Below are 15,757 nucleotides of genomic sequence, written 5' to 3'. Positions count from 1 at the left end.
GAGAATCACCCTCGCCAGCCAAACACATGTCTGAGCAATTTCTAAAGCCCCTTGCTGCCCTGAGCGCGTTTGAAAACTGCTGACTGTTTCAGCAGTTCACAGCTTCTCGAAGGCCAGGGCACTAAATGAGTCTCAGCTGGCTGTTTGTGGAGACTCAAATGGGATGCTGGGTCTATTAGTGAAGGCGACAATGACCACAAGCACAGGGCCATGCGGCATTTGTCACAGGTCCACTTGGATTCTACTAAGAATCATTCACTGTGATTCTGGGCATTTAGGCTTTCCTCATCTTTGATGGAAATTAATGGCTGTACTGTGTTTATCAGAGTCGGGCCTGTGGTTTTTAGTAATGACTTAAACAATTGATTTATAAAGAATTATAGAACTCCTTCAATCTTAAAATGCATATGTAGTGAGGGGTGTATCAGCCTCCGGAGCCTCTGAAGCTGTGTGCAGCTGACATTTTCTGGTTCTGCTCCAGTGGGAATGCGGCTCTGGGAGCCGGGGCTTCTCCAGCCTGGGAGAGCAACAGCCTCCTGCTGGTTGTTGGCTTTTGGCCGAGTTGTTTCCCTCCTACAGGCTTCTCTGCAGGTGAGCATGCTAAACCGTGGCTCTGGGGCTGCGTGGGGCAGGATTTCTGCCTCCCAACTTGAGTTTGTAAAAAAAGGAGAGTGGGAGTTGAGAAGAGGAAAAAAAAGGAGGGGGTAAAATGTGATAAAAAGCAGGGTAAAAAGTCTACCTGTAAGCTTTTTTCTTGCTAGTTGCATATTGAAAGCGTAGGCATTTGCAAACATGTATGTCCTTGGGAACACCAAGGATGATCTGCTGTCTACTAAATGTTTTTTCTTGACTAAAGTCCACACTTCCTTCTCTTTCTTTTCCCTAATCTATATAGTTAGGTGTACCACTTTCATCTTCACACTAAAACGATTGGCAAGGAGAGCTCTGGCAGCCAAGCAGTGACACACGGATCACTTCGCAGGTGTATTTCCTGTGGCACGTTTCTCCAAGCTCGCTGTGCACTCTGAGCCATTCTGTGCCAACCTTAGTCTTCCAGATGGCTTCTGGAAGTTTGTCTTCTCTCTCCACTTGGTCAGCAACATTAGAGGGTAAAGAGCAAGCATACTGTACTTGCCACTGCCTCGGCAAGATGAGTGTGACTTGGAGGAGAAGAGAATCGAGATATGTGTGTTATGCACACTTCATTCATGGACTTGTTTTATGCTCGAGAGTGCCGTTTCTTCTTTGCTGTCCAAAACTGGTCTCCTCGGAGCAGTTTGGACATTTTCTGTATAGCCTTGCAGGTGGATAGCTTTGTAAACTCCATAGGGTTGGTGGCATCATGGTTTTGAGCATTAGTTTGTATCACAGCTTTTAACGCAACACCTAATCCATAGAAGGTAATAACATTTGTTGCGAAATTGCCAGCACATGAACAATAAATTTATCCTGTGTTTTTTTTAAGGTACACTAAATACCCTTCAATGATAAGTACTTGCCAAGCACTCAGAGGGTTTTGTGTACATTTTTGTGTTTCATTTTTTTGTGTATGTGGTGCTGGGAATTGAACCCAGGGCCTTGTGCACGTAAGGCAAGAGCTCTACCACTGAGCCAGATTCCCAGCCCTGTGTTTCATCTTTAAGCAATCCGTGAAGTAGACATTACCATCTCCGTTTTATAGATGAGAGGATGGTAGGCGGGAAGGTGATGCAACAGTGTTATGAGTAGAAATGAGGATTCAAGCCTGCACCAACCGTACCCTAAAGCGCCTGACTGTAACATTGGACATGGATGATAACCTAATTTCAGAGCGCCGCTCAAACTTTGAAGCTCTACGGTTCTTGTCACTAAGTAATGTGATGCAGAAAGCTGTGTGTCTCAGGTGAGTGCACATAGAACCTGCCTCAAGGCTTCTGCCGGTGGCTGGAGGTTGTAAAAAATTAATGGAGCTGGTCTGCTCCAATCCATAAATTAGTGAGCAGCATTTTAGTGTTCAACATTAGGCACACAGGGGCATGTACAGAGACACAGACTTCACTCTTTTTTATAATTTGGGTTAGACAGATGAGATGACAGATGTACAGAGTGACAAGGTGCGTGATTGTGAAGCCCAGTGATGTCCAGTGTGGGGAACATTCTGGTCTTCCTCTTCAACAGCATGTAGAGTGGGCCTACCTATTGTGAAAGAGAGGATTCCGGAAAGATGTTAAGATATGGAGAATGTGGCTTTTAGGTGATGGTTATCAAAGCACGCAATCTGGAGTTCCCTGGGCAGTCAGGGAGCATGGTAGGCAAGAGCAGGGGAATCTAGAAGGGCTTAAAGCACTTACAGTCTCATTAGGGGAAAAGAGCTCTCAGAACAAATGGAGACTCTCAGAAAGGAGGAGAGATGCAAGCACACCACCAAATTAGATCTTACCTCATGGCCCCCACCCCGAGACCGGAAGGTAAGTACCATAGGACTATCGCACAAATAAAGACCAATATAATGCCTTGGGTGCACATGTGTTGCCTCTTATAGCTCGGAACTTAAAAGAATCTAAAAGCATGGCCCCAGGACACAACAGAAGAGTTCTACTTCCCTCTTTCTGGTTTTCTAAAGTAGGGATTTCCAAACTTTCTGTAAACTTTCTTAAGATAGTAAATATCTTAAACTTTGCAAGTCAGATGGTTTCTGTTATAATTACTCAACTTAACTCCATTGGTGAAATATAACAGCAGCCATACACAAAATGCAAAGAAGTGGATGTGGCTGTGTGCCAATAAAACTTTATTTGTTAAACACAGCAGCAGTAGGGATTCTGACCCTGCGCTGTAGTTGGCTCACTCCTCATCTCGGACAATGACTAACTGGCATGTGACTAGGGTCATTTCAGTTGACAGAATTTCTTCTGTCCATGGAGCTTCCCTTGCCAAAACATTGCTGCTGGTAAATGCATGTTTCAGAAATATATTACAAAATAGAGATCCGGGACTTGGGGCAGGGTAGAGAAGACAGCACTTTTTGTCTTTGACTCAGAATATGAGGTAATAAATTGTAGGCAGAGGTCAAATATTTTCTGTCCAACACCACCAATGAAAACTTGGACTTTTAGTTTCATGAAAAAAAATCACTGTTGCACAATGATAATATAGATTATTTTAAATCATTTTGAGGCACCCATTAAAAAAAAGAACTTTTCTTTTTTTGGTTGAGGCAGTTAAGAGCTAGCCGAATGAGACCATGTTTGCGAAATGTGGAGTACCTGTCTCTGAGTGTCGGCACTACGTGGCTATCATGCGAAGGAGAACTGAACAGTTCACTTTTACCTGCTCAGGTTGCAGACCCGTTGTCTGTGAGAAGCCCATTTTTTCCCTTCCTGGTTTCCTAATTCTGCACTCAAATCTCAAATTGGAATTGGCAATGTAAGGGCTAGATAGAGACTGAAAGGAAATTTTGCTACAAGTAACAATGAGATAAACACCATAAGTCAAAGAGAATTAAATGAGATAACAAACCTGGAAGTGCTTATCAGAGTATCAGAGAGCTTTATCATTCTGGAGACTGCAGAGCCTGGGCTGGCTGATTCAACTGCACCTGAGTAACATTCCTCAGAGGTGCCAATGCCAGACAGTGCAGCCACCCTCTTCTCTTGGTGCAGATACCTGATTCCCCCAGGTTCCCATCTTGGCTTTGACTCCAGACTCCAGATTCTCTGAGAAAGAGATAAATACTGAATGTGTGCTGCTGGAGAGGTGAGAGGCACAGGGATTTAAAGATAAATTAGACAGAGCCTTTCTCTCAAGAAGCCCAGAGGAGAAAACCAGACAAAACTTGTATATGAAGTGCTTTCTATAACAAAGATACTTGTAAGGCGCAGCCACTGCAGAATGTGGTGGGGTGAGGGCAGTGGGGATAATAAACACTTCTCAGAGGGGACAGGGCTGAGTGACTCTCAAAGGTCTCTTAGAAGTGAGTCAGTTGGCGGGCATGAGAAGGGGGCAGAGGATCCATGCAGACTGAGAGGGATAGCACGGAGGCAAAGGGAAAAAGGATATTCAAATAAGTCACTTTCATAGCGAACTTCAGAATTTTTCTGGGGGGAAGAAACATGGAACAATCACACATCATTCCAATCCTCCTGCCATGTAGAGAGTGGGGCGAGTCTGGGGAGAGGAAAGAGCTGAAAGAGCAAAAATAATGGGGGCAGAATAGGAAGGAACCAGTCCTTGGAGATGGAGTGCAGTTTTCTCTGCAGGAAAAGAATGCGAAAGTTCTTGGTTGGGGGAAAACATGAAGCAAGGCTTGAAACAGGAATGAATTTGTTATAGTCTGAAGCACTGGGTCATATTTTGGACTAGACAACTGGGAGACTTTGCTCACTCTCTTGATTCCTTGAAACAGGTTTTAGTAAGCAAGCGAAGTACTCTCTGCAGAGTGTAAAGTTAAAGAGGACAGCGGAAGCAAGTGCTGAGGGCCTGGCGGTTTAGATTTGAATCAGAAGTTCAGGCCCAGTTGCCAGCTGATGGAGCCTTGGGGAAGTGTTTAGATCATGAGAGCTCTGGCTTTGTCAGGTGGGTCGATCCACTGATGAGATCATAATTTGGTGGCATTACTGGGAATGATGGACATAAGAACTAGGCCCTCACTGAGGGGAGCGGATCCACATCTGGTGCCCAGCCCATTCCTCTCTGGCTTTCCCCTTCTTTCACAGCTTCCTGGTCACCACAAGGTGGGCAGCTTCCTTCCTCCACTCCTTCCACCATCACGTTTCTGCCTTGCCGCCAGCCTAACGCAGTGCAGTCGGCTGACCATGGACTAAAACCTCTGAAACCGTGAGCCAGAACCAACCTCTCTTCATCTGTGTCATGTATTTTGCCACAACAACAGAAAGCTGACTAACGCTTTAGGGCTTAGGGCTGGGTTGGAGGGAAGAGTTCTAGTTTCTATGACCTGCCTTGGAACAAGGCGACTCTAATTCCTCAGACTTCTTTGGGGAGAAAGAGAGGTGGGAAGATGGAAGAAACTCAAAGAGACCTTGCTTCCGAGCATGCTAAGAAGGTCACGGAGCTACAGTACAGTGCAGTCTCTGGAGATGCTCATGTTGCTCATGGGCTTAGCACTTGGCCTCCTAAGTTTATCCACCTCAAAGAAATCCACTTGTATTATAAAATTGTTCCAGATGGTTCAGTGACACCATTCACCTAGTCCCCCCAGGAGAGGTACAGTCTCTGTGTCCTAAGTGTGAGCTTCTAGAACTGTCATAGGAACAGCAGATGAGACTATAGGCCCACCTAGATGGAGAGTTGAGCCTGAGATGAGATTCTTGCACATAGCTGATTCCTTTGAAGACCACACTTTCAGTGAAATAACCAGAAGAGACTGATGTGAGATGATAACATAGAATTGGGCTCTCTATGGGCTTGGCAGGGGGCTTCCCTTGTAACCAAAGGACTCAAATAAAACCATAAACATTTAGGATGGAGATTAGATTTACACAACCATGTAATCAAGAAACTCTGTGATCACCTTCCTATAAAGGAGTTCAGTGACAACCCAGAGGTGCTTAGCAGAAGTTCCTGAAGGGTCATGACACGAGTTGAGACTACTCAAGATTTCCCAAATCGAGCCCCTCAAAGAAGGTGTTCACAACCCAGCAGTGTAGCACTGCCTGGATCCAGGGGAGCAGTTCAGTGAGAAGAGTCTTAAGACTTGGAACCATGACTACAGTATGGAATTCTGAAAAAGGAGCCAATTTGAGACAAAGAATATTATGTACAAGATTTTCAGCAGATAAGTTGGAAGTGACACTGGAGCGATAGAAGTGTCCAATGGAAAAGCTTAGAAGAGAAGCCAAGCCTGGAGATATGGACTTGGGAAACCCCTAAAGAGAAACAGTGGCACCAGTTTATGGACTCTCCCCCGTCAAGGTCTGAAGGAGTCCACATTTATAATCCCAGTGAAATCTTATTGGAATTCCAAGAAATAATTCCAATCTACCACTTCCAGTGCAAAGAGATAAACACATATGTGTAGTTGTGGGGAGCCAGGGGTGTCCTAAGTCCAGTCAGAACGATGGCTAACCAGAACAAAAGCCTCAACCCAGGACCAAACCCGGGTTTTATTAGTTTGTGAAGTGGGGAGTGGCTTGGGGATGGATGACTGTGAGAATGGCCAGAAGTACGTGAGTGCTGTGAGCTGAACTAGGTAGGAGGCATAAGGGCACTTGTGCAATATGCGGAGGGAGGTATGCAGAAAGAGTACTATGCGTAACACAGTTTGAGGAAGTGTCTTGTGTTTTGGGGTTGGTGCTTCAGCCTTGATGCTCTGAGATGACATGGGTTCTTTCTTGAGCCTCAATCTCGGCCACAGCACAGCGTCACTCTGCCTAGCTGACGCACACTCCTTGGGAGCTATAGGCGAGGTGTCACTGACCTGTCTCATTGCTTTAACATCTACACATCTGCACCTCAGCTAGATCCATTTGCATTGCTTTAAGCCAATTGAGAGGGTAAAGAAATATCCTAGCCAGCTCTGTACATATCAATACATGGAATCAGGGCCGGGTTTAGCCAAAATGGAGACAAATGCTCTTCCTTCAAGGAGAGCTGTCCTGATGGTCCTTCACAATAATTGTTCTCTGGTTTTGCATTTAGAGCCTTTTTTTACAGCCTCTTCATACCTCTGTGTTTTGTGTTCTTGATATTTGTCAAGACAATCCTGAGAATTTACAGGGAGAGCCACAGGGAAGATGTAAGCCAGGGCAACAGGAATGTGAGGACTCAAGCTTAGGGGAAGTTGGATGAGTCAAAGGCTGTCGGAGAGCCAGACAACAAAAATTTGTAGAATGAAAGAGGCAGGGTTCCAGAACCCAAAATCCAACTGAGCAATATAAATATTGGGATTTAGACCAGAAATTGGAGACCAAGAACTCAATCATTGAAATCAATAAGCATGTCAAAACAATGGATGAGGCACACCAGTTATGAAGGAAATATGTACATAAAGATGAACTTTTCTTGGTCAGCATCCTCTTATTTACTTCCAGTTAGAGCAGGAAGTCATTCCTGGGAACAACCTCCTAGAACCCATACAGGCAATAGTCTTGGTAAGGCAACCAAGGATAAGGTTATATTGTTGGCTAGAGTGAGAAGTATGGGATTGACCATGAATGTCGATCTTCATGAGTACCAATCTCCCAGGAAGAGAGTACAAAAGAGCCTTGAGCTATTCACACATCATATATGAAAAATGGATTGTACCTAATATGGCTTAATGAGTCAAAGAAATATTGGAAAGGAACTTTTTAGAAAAATGTAAAATGAATTTATTAGATAAATGTTTGACACTCTTGTTAAAGCAATGTCTAAACACTAGGTAATTAATCTTAACATGAACCAGAAGTTAAAATGAGATACAGTGTAGTGTGCTTTTTGAGTTATAAGTAGAATAATAAAAGAAACTGATGGGAGATGATAACACAGAATTGGGCTCTGTGCAAAACACAAAGACTCATGTGAGATTTAGTTATGTTTACTTTTCAAAAAATATTCTCATATTTAACCCATTAAGCCTTGTTTTTAAAAAGTTAAGGGTGGACTTAGCAAAATTTAATCTTTAGGAATTATTGTAGTGTACAAACAGACTTGAAGTGATATTCACATTTAGATCCTAACCTTTACTATAAAGATGCTTTTTATCTTACTATGAAGACACAACCATTTTCTATTTTTATAGATTGGATAAATAGATATAAAATATGTGATCCAAATCAGAGTTGTAATATTACCTAGCACTTGAATACTACTTTGAGAGAACATTAGAGGTTAGAATTCAAATAATACATGAAGTTATGATAGCTTAGTCATATATGTTTAAATATGAGCATCCTGCAGTTTTGCTTAATTCAAGAAACATACGTTTCATAATATTGTGACTATTAAAATGTTGAGACAAAAGAAAACTGTTTTTGGGCTGGGGATATACCTCAGTGGCACAAGCACCTGCCTGGCAAGCACAAGGTCCTGAGTTTGATCCCCAGTACCACAAAAAAAAAAAAAAAAAAGAAAGAAAACTGCTTTTAAGTGTTTCAAAATACTGAAAAATATGATAACTTCTACCCCAAATTTCTATTTACGTAAAGAAAGGTTGTTAGTTCTGTGGTTTCTTCAGAAAGAACACTTTGGCTAGTAGAAAAGTAGTTTTAGTTTCTTTTAACAAGATTCTTCCAATTTTGCTGGAGATACCATTTTTACTTTCTGATTCTTAAAGTTTAATTTTTAATTTTTAATATAAATTATGGAAGGTGGTCCATTTCAGGAGATATTTATGGTAGAGATAAGAAAAAAAAAACTACGTCTTGCACTATCGCTGCACTCCTTGAGGTGTTATGTGTGCTGTAGACACTGGAACAGCATTATTTTTTAATGTTTTGGTTTCTTTTTCTGAAGCCAATCTGTTGCTGGATATTTTTAAATTTAACAATCATGTAGATGTAAAAATGTGATAGAAAAAGAGCCCTTGTCACTCAATTTATTGCCTTGATCCTAAAGTTGAGACTCAAAGGAATTTTTGATTACTTGGTGAGTCAGTGATGGAAAGCTTTCAGGATTCTTTCCTTGAAGTCACTGAAAGCCTTGCAGAGCATAAGTTGATGCTGTCTTTTACAGTTGCTGTGATCTAGAAATACCATAGTCTTAAAACATCCCGAATGAAACATAGTTGATGCCCATGGACTGTTGTCATTTGCTAGCCTGTCATGGCTGTTCTGTCTTCTCACCTCCACGGTGCCTTGGGGCCGTGCTGTGGGTGCTGCCCGCTGGGTGCAGGGAGAGGTCCCAGAGCTGAGGAAGGGATGATGAAAATTTGCATTCTGGCCGTAGTGGGCTTAGACAAGTGGTTTAAGTTACAATAGGATTTTTTTTGCAAGCTTTGATGGAGTCTCGGGCTATTTTTAAACTTTTGTCTGTCCCTTAATTTATGTCCTTTCTCTGTGGCATGACCACAGAGCCACACTGCCACTCACCAAGGAGCAGGACTTGGGCGCTGCCCGGAGGAAGAGGAAGGGCCCACAGTGCAAGTATGCTTTCCCCTCTCTGCCCTGGAGTCCATCAGCACTGTTCTCCTTTGGAAAGTTAAAGGCTGACCTGTAGCCACAGTCTGTCCGGGGCATATTTCATTTTTCAGTATTTCCCAGAAACATAGGGCTGTTTTCAGTGGATCTATTTGCTGATTGCAATCCCCTTCCATGGCTCAATCAGACTTTCAAGAAGATTTTGATTTCTTTGTTGGGTTATTTTACGGTGTGCATATTAAAAGATCTTTCTCTTGAGCTCATCCAAAAGGACTATGTGGACCAAGGGGAAGGAAAATGTTAACTCCTTGGTAAACACTTTAGAATGAGGTGGGATGGGACTGGAAGGCGGGAAAGTAGCCCCATGACGGTGCTGACAATATGGAACAGCTGAGAACCACCTCCCCCTGAACTTGGATTCATCCGTGATGTCATGGGATCCGCTTGTCTCAGGCCCAACAACCGAGGGCCTGCGCACAGAAGCCCCTGGGTGGGGACTGTCATGAGCTTGGACATGGACACAGAGACATAGTACTTGAGAAAGCGTTATCAGCGGCTCCCTGACGGAAGTGGTGGGGTAGGGCGGGGGTGGCTGGGGTTTCGCAGGCTCCACTGACCGCTCTCTGTGACAGTCTTGTTAGACAATGCTGCTCTACTTGGGAAGTATTTGCTCGTCACTCACGATATGGTAGTTACCACGGGGAATGCTCAGCCCTTCAGCATGGGGCACCGTCTTATAGGGAAGATGCGGGGAAGGGAAGGGGAGGGCAGGGAAGGCGCCATCTCTCGTCCCGAGTGCAATTTAATGCAGGGAGAACACAGCACAAAGCCACCTCCCCTGGACACTGCCTCCCGTGGGAATGACGAAGAAAAGGGGCTGCATTTCCAGGGGTTCAGCTCTGCGTTCCACAGGGACATCAGACAGGACTACGTATTTCCTTCTGAAGACCACAGGAACAAGGAGCACTGTTAGCCACGTTAAATGGTGGGGAACCTGAAGCAGAGAGTGAACTTTTATTTATTCATGTCCCGCCTTGTGCCTTGGAGGATTTAAATGGAGGAGATTAAAAGACTTAGTTAATCATAAACCTAAGGCAGAGCTGGAAAGAGCTACTAGGACATTTGTTTTAAAGGGAATAACTTTTCTTTTGCTTTTAATCCAAGAAAAGTACAGGTAAGAGAAGGAATTCATCACCATGAAATAGTTTTAAGCAGAGAACAATCCTTATCCTCTTTAATCCTCAATAGCTAGGTTTAGAAGGAAGCTTGTGTACATCTGCATCTAGGCCAAGGTACATCTTCACTAGCCAAATAGTAAGAAATACATAAATTTCGTTTGCATTTATTAATTGTATTTGAGTCCCTTTTTCTCTCCTTTTTGGCCAAATGCAATCTAGGATTTTAAGCGTCCTTTCGGATCGCATGTAGTTGTGTGGAGACTATACTTTGGCATCAGCAGCGGGTCTGTGGATGCCTGCCCACTGTGCCCTGGCGCTCTCCGGAGCTGGCGTGTACCCGCCGGCGAGCCCACTGGGCTTCTCTTTCCTCCTGAGCAGGCTTCCGTGCAGCTCCTATCTTTCTTTCTAGCTCTAGAGGTTCGCTTTTCTAGCTCTGCGCAGGAGTTTCTCCCCTGCTTCCCAGGCTTTCCCGGTAGCCCCGCCCGCAGCAGTTGCGGGGCACGACCTGACAATGCACAAGGCTGTAGCTCCTTGGGAACGCTCCTTCTGCCCACCGACAGCAAACGTAAATTTCGGACGGCACATGCTTAGGGTCCTCTCTAGTCACACTCATCGCCCCAGTTGTGTTCATCTCCATGGAAACTCTATGCAATGTACATAAGCGTCAATTTTATTTGCTTATGTTATATGGTCTCTCAGGAAGACATTTCCAGTCTTCTAAGGTCACCTATAAATAAATTAATTTGGGGGTATTATTAACCCGAGTGGTGTTTTGGATTCCTCCAATGTGTCAGGGTGCAAGAAGAAGCTCTGAGGATACAAGAAGGAGTGCAGGAGACATGGATTCCTGAGGGGTCCACTGGGACGGCCACTGAGGGTACATGGCAGCTGCCTTGTCCATGCTCTGAGCCTACAGCGCTTCTTATTTACAACCACGTCATCTCAGGTTTGAGGGGAGCTCTCAAGGGGCTCTAGTCCAACCCCCCACCCCCGCGCCTTTACCCTGAGGGCAGTTCATCCCTCTAAACACGTCCTTTGCCTCCCTGGGCTTCCTCTGATCTTTTTGGAATATGCTAACCCTGTCCGTGGGTTGCATTCTTAGGCAGGGCCTGCTCATGCCTCTAATCTTTAGCATATAAACACTGTGTGCAGAAAGATCCGTGTAAGCCCACTTGCATTAGCTCTGCTATGTGGCCACTTACCTCCCTCTTCTCTCCCAAGCCTCTATGCCTGGCAGAGCCCTGGGGTGGCCAGCCCATGGAAGGGGAGGGGAAGGGCCAGTGAAGGGTTCATGGAGGGTGGAGGCCACAGTCAGCAGCAGTAACTTCTGTCACACCCTCTGGGACCAGGTGGGAGGCCATCCAGGCAGCTCTATCGCAAGCAGAGAAGGAGCAACTGTGATTGCTGGCCCCCCTTCCCTCAGTGCACTCGGGGATAAGTCACAGCTGCAGCCTTACAAGGTCATAAGAAAACTGCAGTTACTGAGCTGGGGGAGAAGGGTGGAGAGACCGGGACGACTGTTCCTATGGCAGAATATCCATCATGGTGGGAAAAACACCAGCAGGGAGCCGGGCTGATCCCTGCCGAGGCCTTTAGCACACTATTTAAGGGTCCCTAGGGATGCCAGCAGCTAAACAAGTCACAGTCTCTGGCCAGGGCCTTCTCCCTAGGGCCCATCCCCTGCTCCCTGGCCAGCCCTGGGCCCAGGGGAGCTTCAGAACTGAACTCCCAGACAGCTCCTGGCAGAGGCAGTGGGGGAACTCAGGATGGAGCCACTAGCTGTCTTCACGGTTGAGATGGGCGTGGCCTCACCCAAGAGGAAATGTAAAGGACAAGCTGCAGCTCAATGGAGGAGAAAAGGGAGAGCAGAGGGGTGTGTGCGGGGGCAGGAGACCGTGAAGAAGCATGGTGTGCGTCGGAAATGGGCATTGGAGGGTTAGACCTTAGGGTTCATAGTCGGGAGGGGAATACAAGGAAGAAAGCTAGAAAGATAGATCGGAACCTTTCATTTTATGAAGAATCTCATATCCAAACACACTTTATGCTGTGGGCAGTGAGGAAGCATCAAAGGTCTTCCACAAAGGAGGTTGAAAATCTAACTCTGGCAGCAAGGTAGAGAGCTGCTCAGTCCCTCCAGAATCTTGTCCCACCAATTCCTTGTGTGGGGTTTTATCATAAGGAGATAGTCATGGACACAAAGTCATGTGAATAAATGAGCTTCGTATCAATGCTACTTAAATATCCAGAAGTATTAAAATTAGGTGCATGCATGTAGCAGAACACGGTGCCACTGTTAAGATGACGTGACATTCCTAGGTGCACTGACATGAAAACTGTACTTGATATGGTCAGTAAAATCCTGACAAGCATGATACAAATGTGATCCCACTTTCCTTAAAAGTGAACACATATGCACACACACCTGTATACACCTGCACACACACAGGTAAGTTTCTGAAGAGGTCTGTGGTGCACCAGAACTTTTGTAGTGGTTATGGGAGGTAGGTGGGGTTATGGGTTCTTTGTTTTCCTTCTTATCTTTTTAAAATTAATACTTTTTAAAATTAAGGACAACAACGAAAGAATCACAGTCAGATTATGGTTCCAGGATATTTAGGAAGAGGAGTGGAATTCCAGGACCGGGTGCTAAAGAATATGAGGGTCAGGGATGAACTGGGCGGGAAGAAGATTCGAGTGATAGCCTGGTTTCTGACTGGGACCCCAGGTGGCCCAGGGTGCCATTCCCAGGAGAGACAGGTTTGAAGAAGAAGGTCAAGGTTCTTGCATCTGAGCTGCCCGAGAGACCCGGGGTCTGAGGGAGGAGACGAGGTTGACAGGTTGATTTGGATCAACGAGAGAAGCAAGTCAGCCAGAGAGGAGTGTGGAAGTCAGCGGGAGGAGGACTGACGGTTGGTGCTGGGGATGCGTGAACTTGCCTTGGGCACACAGGTGATGCGAGAGCGGAGCTGGGAACTCGGCTAACGTCACTTTGTGACTCTTGCATTGGAGAGTGGCCCAGAGAGGACACCAGCAGAGCTCACGGGTGACTGGGCAGAGGGAGGAGCCCGTGTGTATGGCAGGAAGCCAGAGCCAGCCAAGCTTCGAGGAGGAGGAGTGGCCATGTTGGTTGAACATCTTGCAGACCCTTCGTGTCTCCCTGAGAGCACTGGCCTGCTTGGGGTGTGGATTCCTTTTATTGTCACGTGCACCCCGACACGTCTTGTTGCTGGGAGTCAGGGTTGAGAGAAGGCGGAAAGTCCTTAGAGGCTGTCAGGAAGGCCCCCTTCGTGGAAAGACCCTGTTCCACAAAGAGTGGAGTGGGATGAGAGAGTAGTTCTAGGCCCATGAGAAAATGAGCGTTTCCAAGCCATTCTTCCTCCTGGAAGGAGTGGGCATGGAGGTGACCCTGTGTGGGACGGGAAACTGGACTTAGTGACAAGCATCCCCTGCGCTAGTCTCTGGATGGATGCAGAACTCATGCAGTGCTTTCTACACGGATGTTAGAGAAGACGAGTACATTAATTGCTGCCAGAAATGAAATGAAAGAAACAGAAATAAGCACAGCCCAACAGTAGAGCTGGAAGAGATCCCAAAATGAGCTGCACACCGTGAGGCTGGAGCTCAGAGTAGTTTAAGTTCCAGGAATCCCACTGCTGTGAGCCCAAGTATTGGACCTGGGGTCAGACTTCCTGTGTTATAATCCGGGCTGCCATGGGCCATGACATTTAATGCCTCTTTGTCTCAGTGGCCTCATCTGTAAAATGGGAATACTAATAGTCACTTTACTCAGATGAGTAAGTGAGTCGGTCACCTCAACATAGGAAAAGCATTTACACTCAGCATTACATGTGGTGAGTAGGAGTTGCCAGGAAAGGCCAGCTGTACCATCGCTGTAGCTGTCATCATCACCACCATCATTTCATGCTGCTGATGACATCACTGCTTTTGCAACTCAGGAATGGAGAAACGGTAAAGCTGAGGAGCACTGATTCAGCAGGGACAGCAAGGAGAAAATTAGGTGAACACTGCTCAGACTACAGTCTCTGAGGTTAGGAACAAAGGTCATGTATGGTTTTAAAAGTAGCCACATCGGCAATACTTTTATAAATTGTATTTTGAGGTTCCTAAGAAATTCAAGAGTTGGACAATGAGATATGAGAGTGAGCAGTTGAATATAGGACTGAAAAATAAGATCAAGGAATGAGAAGTAGCGAAATTCAAAAAAGAAAAGGTTAAAATAAAAGTGGTGGTCATTTCACACACCTAGAGAGGTAGAAGGTGTGATTCATCTGAATCGAGGGATCAAGCCGAGGCAGAGCCATAAAATCTGGACCCACGTGGTATCCTCAGAGTAAGCGCACGGCTCCTCAATGCCAGTCGTCCTGGAAATCACCACTCCAGACTTCTGGCTTCTCTAAATTCTCCTATTTCCCACCAGCTGGCGAGTAACAGCAAATTCAATATACCTTATTGCCTGTCTGGCCTCACTGTGAGTACTTTTCACCTAGCGCCTGATTTGACCTTCACGGCGAGATGATAAGGCAGGCAGTACCACTGTCCTAATTTTTCCAACAGGGCACTTAACCCAGGGAGGCAGGACATACAGTGTGTGATGCAGCTTACTGCACAGGGTCCACAGAGGCTAAAGATGGGACTGGGATCCAAAGTCCCTAATGCCATACACCGAATCTCTTGAGATGCCCAGCAACAGTGCTATTGCGGGAGGACAGTGTTTTCTCATGATATCTGGTGGGTTATCATAGAAACTCTTGTCCAGGCTCTTAGAGTTCTGCTTCCGGCTTCATATGGCTTCTTCTGCTTTCCACAAATCCTAACTGGAATGCATACCTTTTATCCGGTCAGTGTCCCTCAGATTCGCCTGCATCACCTCTTAGTTTTGCTCAATCCATCTTACTTTTCATGTGCTCTTCCTCGTCTTCCAAGTTGTCAAGTTCTTTTAAACCGCATGCCCAGATTCCTTTTTCTTTATAGAACTTTCACTCAAGTCCAAAGTCATTTTATAATATTTAAAATTCCTTTTCACCCCTTGATCCCCTCCCCATTTGAGAAAGATCTATCTCCCTTCTTCCTATTATCTGTCTTTTATTTTGTTCTTTATTTATAATTTGGGTTTCTCATATGAGAAAAATCATTCCACATTTAAGCTTGTGTGTCTGATTTATTTTGCTTAACACGGTGGTCTTAGGTGCACCCATCTTCCTACAGATGACTCAGGAGTTAATGTGTCATGTATGTGTACAACTCCACAACAGGAATGTAAACATTATGTACTGCAAACATGTACCAATAAAAATAAAAACAGATTCCTATGATGTTTGTTATTCACACCTCTTATGTCAAGCATGAAATGTTCATTCATTCACTCACTACACCTGTGTCTAGCACCTCCTGTATGTCACCTGGTGATATGAAAATGAATGAGAGCCACCTATAAAGGGCTTATAATCTAATAAGGGAAAGAGACGTAAAACAAGTCATCACCACTGCAATAAACACTTTATAGTA

At 45.2% G+C, this 15,757-nt stretch overlaps 1 protein-coding gene across 3 annotated transcripts in view; it reads left to right on the top strand.

Moving 5' to 3' along the window:
• Itih5 (inter-alpha-trypsin inhibitor heavy chain family, member 5) overlaps positions 1–15,757 on the top strand; it is an 82,681-nt gene that overhangs the window by 50,119 nt on the left and 16,805 nt on the right. The gene's annotated exons all lie outside the window — the stretch shown is intronic.

Source organism: Chinchilla lanigera, unplaced genomic scaffold (genome assembly GCF_000276665.1).
Source record: "Chinchilla lanigera isolate Chin_1 unplaced genomic scaffold, ChiLan1.0 scaffold00020, whole genome shotgun sequence".
In the NCBI taxonomy this organism is placed as follows: Eukaryota; Metazoa; Chordata; class Mammalia; order Rodentia; family Chinchillidae; genus Chinchilla; species Chinchilla lanigera.
The sequence above is the reverse complement of the archived record's forward strand: the minus strand, read 5'-3'. Positions and strand labels throughout refer to the sequence as shown.